This window comes from Macaca fascicularis, chromosome 14, assembly GCF_037993035.2.
Source record: "Macaca fascicularis isolate 582-1 chromosome 14, T2T-MFA8v1.1".
Lineage (NCBI taxonomy): Eukaryota > Metazoa > Chordata > Mammalia > Primates > Cercopithecidae > Macaca > Macaca fascicularis.
In genome coordinates, this window is record NC_088388.1 from 46,831,472 (window position 1) to 46,840,586 (window position 9,115).

A 9,115-nucleotide genomic window follows, 5' to 3' on the forward strand; every position below is an offset into this window, starting at 1 on the left:
GTGAACAAGGCTTTCATAGGAATTGATTCAGGTTCCTGAAACAGACTCCTCCTTGCCTTTTTGCTGCAGTTGGAGAAGAAACTGAATTTTAAAAATGTCTTTTATTCAATGTTGGAGAAATGGTGAAATAGGCCAAGGATTTCTTCATTGAAGGTGTATTCTTTTCACAACAGAGTATAGTGTTCAGCAAAAGGACCTCCACCAAGTCTGAAAAAAACTAATTTACTTAAGTTTCAATAGAGTTTATTTCTACTGCTTATACTTTAGAATGTTTATTTTATGGGACTAAGGGATTAAAAGAGTGTGAGCTACAAGGTAACATTTTCCACTCTTGAGTTTTCTCCTTTGTGTTTGAACAGAAAATAATCATGGACCTAGAAAACCAAACACCCCCCCCCCACACACACACACACACACACGAATGGGATCAAGCCATTGTGAGCCCTAAAAAAGACCCTATGATCTACTTTAGTTTTTAGTTATAAAGCCTCACAAAACAAGCTCACGTTGCTTGATATTGATACCTAGGCCCATAATAAATTGTAAAGGTCAGAACAGCAATTACTTACAGGAAGTTGAATGAGATGGGACACGATGAGAGTGGCAGATATGTATTAATAATGGGACAGAGGCCAAGAAACATCTTAGTGAGGGATTGCGGCTCAAACAGCTGTGGCCTCTGATTTGCCCGCAGTCCTCATACAGGAAATCACAGGTTGTCTGCATCTTCATAAACGTGGATTGGTCGTCAGTTCTCATTTCAGCTCTTGTAGGCATCTCCTAAATGACCCAACACAGAAGAGTGCTCTGAAGTCACTGAATCCCAGAAAGACTCTACGCCTTTAGCAAGGGGCAGCTCTTCACCTTTGGACAGAAGGAGGAGGAAAAGGTAAGGGTATGTACCAAGAACTCTCTCTTTCCACAGCAAATTATTGTTTTTGCTATAAGATCACAAACCTGTGTTTCCATCTTGGGGTCCTATATACAAAGGGTCATAAGTTTCCTTCAAGAAAAGGCAGGAGACATGAAGCTCCCTTCTGGAAACAGTGCTGGCAGCCCAGACTGTAGGAGTTTCAGATGGGGTCAGCAGACCTTCCTCCCTCTAATCCACCTCTCCATATCACCCCCTTTATTCCAACCATTCAATCTGCTTTCATGGAGATAATGATGCTTTCCAAATTCACTTAAGGAGCAAGGGGATATGCAAGGGGATATGCAAGGCATTGTTTCCTACAACTGAACTGTGGTAAAGGGGTCTTATTATTTTACTTACTTTTCAAAGTTATTCTTCTTTGCCTATCTGGAAAGGTCTAAGGAAGAAACAGATGGTCCAAAATGAAATAAATGAGGAGTGTTTCATGAGGGGACTATGTACAAAGATGGGCAGGGTTAAGGGGAAAAGACAATGCCTAGGGAGGCACCCTAAATGGCAATGGTGGAGCACTGCTTCCTCCCCTAAGCTTAAAGGGACAGGGAAGGAGCAGCTACCATTGACAGCATAGCCATAGCCATAGCCATAGCTGTAGCTGTAGGGTTGGGAGAGGATGAGCAGGCAGGTGGAGAAGCCCTTCATCACCAACACACAGTCATAAAGGCAGAGGCCCAGATGGTGAAAATTCCAAATCACTCTCCTCCTGCCTTCCAGTCTCCTACCAGTATCTCTCAGTGTCTCAGTTCAACCAGAAACCAAAAGGAAAAGAATATCACTGATGAGGTACAAAGAAGCCACCCTCTTGGGATGCCAAACAGGGTAGAGAAGATTGGGAAGCAAATCCTCATGGCAAATGAAACTATCCCTCTCACCTCACCTTTCTATAGCTTCCTCCTACCTCCTGGGGTTTTCTCTAAATCTCATTGAATCATGTCTCATTTCAGCGCTATCCATCAGAGTTATTTTATGTTTGGAAATTCTTTCTCTACTGTCAATTTTATGGAGAAATACCTGCATTTATCAAAAAATGCCTAGGAAATGATGTAGGGAAAAGAAAGAAAGATCCGACTGTTACTGTGTCTATGTAGAAAGGGAAGACATAAGAAATTCCATTTTGACCTGTACCTTGAAAAATTGCTTTGGTGAGATGCTGTTAATTTGTAACTTTGCCCCAGCCACTTTGCCCCAACCTTGTGCTCACAGAAACATGTATTGTATGGAATCAAGGTTTAAGGGATCTAGAGCTGTGCAGGACGTGCCTTGTTAACAAAATGTTTACAAGCAGTATGCTTGGTAAAAGTCATTGCCATTCTCTAGTCTCAATAAACCAGGGCACAACGCACTGCGAAAAGCCGCAGGGACCTCTGCCCTGGAAAGCCGGGTATTGTCCAAGGTTTCTCCCCATGTGATAGTCTGAAATATAGCCTGGTGGGATGAGAAAGACCTGACCTCCCCCAGTCCGACATCCATAAAGGGTCTGTGCTGAGGTGGATTAGTAAAAGAGGAAAGCCTCTTGCAGTTGAGATAGAGGAAGGCCACTATCTCCTGCCTGCCCCTGGGAACGGAATGTCTCGGTATAAAACCCAATTGTACATTTGTTCAATTCTGAGATAGGAGAAAAACTGCCCTATGGTGGGAGGTGAGACATGTTGGCAGCAATGCTGCTTTGTTATTCTTTACTCCACTGAGATGTTTGGGAGGGAGAAACATAAATCTGGCCTACATGCACATCCAGGCATAGTACCTCCCCTTGAACTTAATTGTGACATAGATTGTTTTGCTCACATGTTTTCTTGCTGACCTTATTATCACCCTGCTCTCCTACCGCATTCCTCTTGCTGAGATAATGAAAATAATAATCAATAAAAACTGAGGGAACCCAGAGACCGGTGCCTGTGCAGGTCCTTGCTATCCTGAGTGCCGGTCTCCTGGGCCCACTGTTGTTTCTCTATACTTTGTCTCTGTGTCTTATTTCTTTTCTCAGTCTCACATCCCACCTGATGAGATGGACTCACAGGCGTGGAGGGGCAGGCCACCCATTCAAATGAAATGTAATTTTAAAAAGAGAAAACATATTCCTTTTTGTTAGAATGTAAGTTTGGCTGCTCTAAAAGAGACACAAAGTAGGAATATCTTCAACAAGAAAGTAGAGTTGTCCCTCCATGTCAGCAGGTTCTGAATCCACAGATTCAACAAACCACAGGTAGAACATATTCCAAAAAAAGGAGGACAGGAGTAGCTGTATAGGTACTGAGCAGGTACAGACTTTTCTTGTCATTATTTCCTAAACAATATCATATAACAATTATTTACATAGCACTTACATTTTAATAGGTATTATAAGTGGTCTAGAAATAATTTAAAGTATAAAGGAGAAAGTTCATAGGTTATATTCAAATACTACATCATTTTCTATAAGGAAATTGAACATGGGCAGATTTTGGTGTGTGCAGGGGTTCTAGAACCAATCCCCTGTGGAAACCCAGGAGTGACTATATTTAAGACCTGAGCTGGAGGCTCCAAGGCGTCATACATTAGGACTCCAAAAATTGCTGCTCCCTAATGTCTAGAGAGTTGCTCTCATTCTTGTGGTCCTACTGCCTGCCAACCGGCTCAGCATTCCAGCCTGATGGAGAAGGAAGAGGGGAAGGGAAGATTGTGCTCCTCCTATTGATCCCATGAGCCAGGACTTGCTTACATCACATCTGCTCACTTCCCATTGACCAGAACCTGGTCATATGATGTCATCCAGCATCAAGGAAAACTGGGATGTGGGTCCTTGTGCTGCTTTTAAATGCTCATAATTGTTGTGTGATTGAAAAGGAAAATGGATATTGGGGCAATGCAGTAGACTCTAAAGCTCCTGGCTGTCTCAGATTCTGTGCTCACGTCAAGATTTTTCAGGAGCTCTTCGAAAATAATGATTGATGAAGCAGAGAACAGTAGAGAAGTCTCATGCAGGGCTCCAAGGACCAGGGGCTTATACTGGATCTGCTCTTCATGGTGTGATCTCAGGAAGATCCTTGGATTCTTTAAGCCTCAGCTGCTTATGTCATATGAGGATATTACAATAGATGGTCTTTGAGGAACACATGCTAAATATTGGCAATATTATAGTGAACCAGAACAGGCATAGCTTAGTTTTTATGGAGCTTCAGGTTTCATGAGGAAGGCAAATATATCATGTCCTAAAAATGGATGGACAAACTCTTAACCTTAAGTATCCTCAATGTGGTTAACAGAGGTTCTAGTTTTCCATTAATTTCCTTTTCAGGACAACGAAGGCTGTGGCAGCTTTTCTCTCTAAGAGAGCTCAGGATGGATTCATCCACTCCTGATGCTCCTCTGTACTCCCAGAGGAGGGTGTGTCTTCTTTCCACCTGGAGGCTTCCAGCCCCTGTGCATCCTTGTCTTTCCAGAGAAAAGGCAGCCTTTGTGATGCAGAAAGGAGCTCCTCCATTTGTTCCTAACTGGATTTCATTCACCTCTATTTGGTTCCCTGTTTGATTTGTTTCTCATTCTCTATCTGGAGTTTGTTTAGGTTAGCTTTTTTTTCCAACCCAAAATTTTGACTGCCAACTTGGGTTAAATTTGAGAGTCACTCCTCTGCCTTCCCCCTCTATTGTGTATAATTGACATACAGTGGTGCTGGGTCCAAAGGGTTGGTGAAAAGGATGGACCTTGAGGCACCTCTGCTGGGTCCAAATCCACACTATATAAGACCAGGGACAAATAACTCACTCTTTTTGTGCTCCAAGTGCATTCTCTGCAGTACAGGAATAATACTAACTCTTACCTCCTAGGCTCTTGAGAGCATTAAGACAATCCCTAATAAACCCTCAATCAGCTGCTGTTTTTCAGCCAGATATGAGCTAGTCCTGTTTCACCAGTTGAAATCTACATGAACATCTCTCTTTGCATTCAAAGCACTGAACTCCTATTTCCCCTCATGGACTCCTCTCACACAAATGTTTGCATCAACAGAGAAACTCTACCAAAGATCCTCTATGAGACAGAATCAAGTAGTTTTGCACTGTGTACATCCAGCAGAACAGTTAAGAGTCCTCCAAAGATATTGCCACATTTCAATTACCTCTTTCAGCGGAACTCAGACCTCACCCGCACTTATTCTTTCCTCTTCCGTATTGCTGAGCAGTTCAGCTCAGACCACACCCTGCCCCAACACTGTGTACAAAAGAGATTCTAGGTGCTCAGCAAAGCCACACCAAGTCATCATTTCAAAGGCACATCGGTGGTCAACTTCGGGTATTTGGGCACATATCAATAATGCCTTTTAACACAGACAGAACAAATAAAATTTTGATGAATGAAATTTTTACATCTCATTATATGTGTGTGTTCTAATGCCTTTGTGTTTTTATTTTCCTTTTAATCCAAAGCTATCACTACCATTAGGCTCTTCATTCATGCATTTATTCACTGAATGAATATTTACACAAAACACAGTGTGCTTCGCATGGAGCTAGGCACTGGGGATATAAAAGTGCTCCTCTCTGTAATGATAGACACACACTGAGCCATTTCTAGCTCACCAGGCCCAGTCATCATCACACTTGTCCTAGCAAAACATCACATTTTCCTCATGTCAATAATGCCTGGCCTTCATTTTCATCCATGATGACCACTTTTATCATGAGGGTGTCCACCTCTTTACCCAAACTCCTGCACCTGAGAGAAAATTTCTGACCAAGATGGAGTAATGCTTGGATCCACAGCCCTGGCCAGTTGAGTGGGGATGTTTTGATCATAATGTTTTTCCCATGTCAGTAGAAAAATTGTGTTGCAATACAGAGAGCCCAGGCTTTAGAGTCAGATTTGGATTTGAAACTGGAGTTGAGCACTCCTCACCTTTTGACAGGTGGCTTATTCTCTGCAAGCCTCTGTTTCTCTCCTGTGTAAAATGGGGACAATAATTCTCACATAATAGAATGTATGTGAAATCAGAGATCATACAGCTGCTGATCACATCTTGTTTGTGTTTCCAAGGGCACAAGCCTAGGGGTTCTGTGCATGGATCCAACCATCCCAGCCTTGGGTACAGAACTGACACCAGTCGATAGGACTGAGGAGGCCCATCTTCAACATTGTGGCATGGAGATCATGATCCTCATGTTGCTGCTCCTCATCGCTGACCTGGTCAGGCTGGCAGGAAATGCAGTCATGCTCTGGCTCCTGCATGCACAGGAACACCTTCTCCCTCTACATCCTCAACCTGGCTGGGGCCAACTTCCTCTGCCTCCTCTCCCAGGTTTTAGAAACCGTGAATTTCTACAGTGACTTCTTCCTTTCCTTCTCCACCTATTTCACCACTGTGATGACCTTTGCCTACTTTATAGGCCTGAGCATGCTGACTGCTATCGGCACCGAGTGCTGCCTGTCCGTCCTGTGGCCCATCTGATATCACTGCCGCCGCCCCACATGCCTGTCAGCAGTCGTTGTGTCCTGTTCTGGGCCCTGTCCCTGCTGCGGAGGATCCTGGAGTGTATGTTCTGTGGCTTCCTGCTTAGTGGTGCTGATTCTGTTTGGTGTCAAACATCTGATTTCATCACAGTCATGAGGCTGATTTTTTTATTTGTGGTTCTCTGTGGGTCCAGCCTGGTCCTGCTGGTCAGGATCCTTTGTGGATCCTAGAAGATGCCCCTGACCAGGCTGTACGTGACCATCCTGCTCACAGTGTTGATCTTCTTCCTCTGCGGTCTGCCCTTCAGCATTCAGTTTTTCCTATTTTTCTGGATCCACATGGATTTGGGAGTCTTATATTGTCATGTTCGTCTAGTTTCCATTTTCCTGTCCGCTGTTAACAACAGTGGCAACCCCATCATTTACTTATTCATGGGCTCCTTTAGGCAGCGTCAAAACAGGAAGACTCTCTAGCTGGTTCTCCAGAGGGCTCTGCAGGACACACCTGAGGTGGACAAAGGTGGAGGGCGGCTTCCTGAGGAAACCCTGGAGCTGTCGGGAAGCAGATCGGAGCAGTGAGGAAGAGCCTCTGCCCTGTCAGTCAGACGGGACTTTGAGAGCAACACTGCCCTGCCACCCTGACAATTATACACATTTTTCTCATCTTTGTGCCTCAGAAATGCCTCAATGATTCCCCCAATATCTTCAAATAGTTTTATTTTTAATCTCACATTTCTAGTTTTACTAAGATAAAGCATTAATTTGAAAGTACACTGTTTAGATCCTTCTTCATATTTCTACAAATTTCCCCTGTTATCTTCCATTAAATTTTTCTTACTGAAAACTTTTACTTTCAATTTTTATTGAAATGGAAAGAATTCCTGTACAGAACTGGAAAGCCCTGTTTTATAACTATTTCCTACCTGACAGTATCGAAGGGAAGATTCCTTATCTTTCTCTCAGACTACGTTCACCTAAAAATCATGTTTCCTTCTATGATTAGGGGTATTGCTGCAGGGAGGAAGCTCATTCTGGATAAGTGAGTTCTGCTGCCTCTAAATTTCACTGAATTCTCAGATATAGGGGAAAACAATGTCCTTAGAGACAGATTCTCTGCATTCATAGAAACAGTCTAGCAAATTGGTTTTATGTAAAGTCCTCTGCTGTCATTTGTCCGTGGCATGGTGACATGTTGGCCTTGGTTTCAAGTAAAGATAACCATGGTCCCTTCCCCTTGAGAACTAGTAAGTACTTATTTAGCTCTTCATGGACAAAGGGAAGAGTGTAGAGTCTATAAATATGACATGAATTCTAATTTGGCCATCTGCAACCTCAGTATTGGTTTCAATGTAGAAATTGTCTTAAAACCATTTATCATTTGCTGACAGATTCCTTCAATTGTACAGGAATTCTGAATACTTCTCATTTTTGTACAAGTTGTTCTGGCTGTAACTTTCAGTTAGTTTCATGGCCAGTCACCATAAGAAGCAAGACTGAAGGTATCTGACCTTTCGTGATAATGTCAATTACAGTATCTTGATAATAGCTTATCATTGCAACATAATTCTGATACATGCTGCAATATAGATGAACCTTGAGAACATTGTGCTAAGCAAAATAAGCCAGACACAAAAGAACAATATTGTAAGTTCAAAGTTTTCTGGTATCCAATCTAGGAAAATTGATGAACACAGAAAATAGACTAGGAGAAACCTGATGGTGAGGGATGGGGAGAGTATGAAATCATTATTTAATGAGCACAAAAATTTTTGTTTGGTAACAGTTACATCTCACTGGCAATGTACTTAAAGCTACTGAGATGTATACTAAAAATCGTTAAAGTAGTAAAATGTATGTTATGTAAACTTTGCCACAATTAAAACCATTTCATTATGAAAACTTAGGATCAGTACCAAACTTCAGGACTCTTCTCTGCCAGTGGTTACTCCTTCCACAGGTAACTCAAGCAGACAGAAGAGCCACCAAGAGAAGATGGGACATCACAGTGGGCTCTGTGCTGCTCACAGCAGTGAGGATGCCCCTCAGATTGACCCTCACAGAAGGGATGTGACAAATGTAATTTGAGTACTCGGGACACAGTATAAAGTGGCTATGAAAGTGGTAAAGAAACCTATTGTTTTCCATTTTTCCCCCCAAAAAAATGCATTGATGGCTTTTATAATACTGTTCATCATATAGAATGCAGGCCTTCTGAATCCAGATTGATTGCTCTTCCAGGCCCAGCTCTTTGCTGATTCTGTATCTTATGTATTCACACTTGATTTACAAATACCATAGTAGGACTTGGCTGTATGTGAGGGTTCCTACAGTTCAGAGGAAGAGGGAAGACAGTGCTTGCAGCCAATGCTACAGGCATGGGATTTAGATGTGATGTCATCGGTTCGGAGTGGGGGTTACTAGGAGAGTCTACCCTGAGAGTTCGTGGTATCATCAATTGTACAGCTTCAGCTAACAATTTTGTCCATAATGAGGAGCCCTGGAGAGAAATCTCACCTGAAAATTGAAACAAAGACTGTTGGCCCTCTCTGGTCAACTGGTTATTTTGATTTCAGTAATATTCCTTTTTCTTTTGACTGTAAGAATACTTTAAGCTCACATAAAATATCATATTATCTTTAACCTATATGCCAAGTTTACAAACTTCTTTCCAGCATACCCCATGTTCTCATTCTCGGTGACTGCAGTATCCATGGAGGTAGTCCATACAGTGAATTGACCTTTCAGTTGTTTTTTTTAACTTTT

The 9,115-nt window shown here is 42.4% G+C and overlaps 1 pseudogene; it reads left to right on the top strand.

Moving 5' to 3' along the window:
• The first annotated feature begins 5,962 nt into the window (after nt 1–5,962).
• On the top strand, nt 5,963–6,931 carry LOC102127659 (mas-related G-protein coupled receptor member X1-like; annotated as a pseudogene).
• The last annotated feature ends 2,184 nt before the right edge of the window (nt 6,932–9,115 follow it).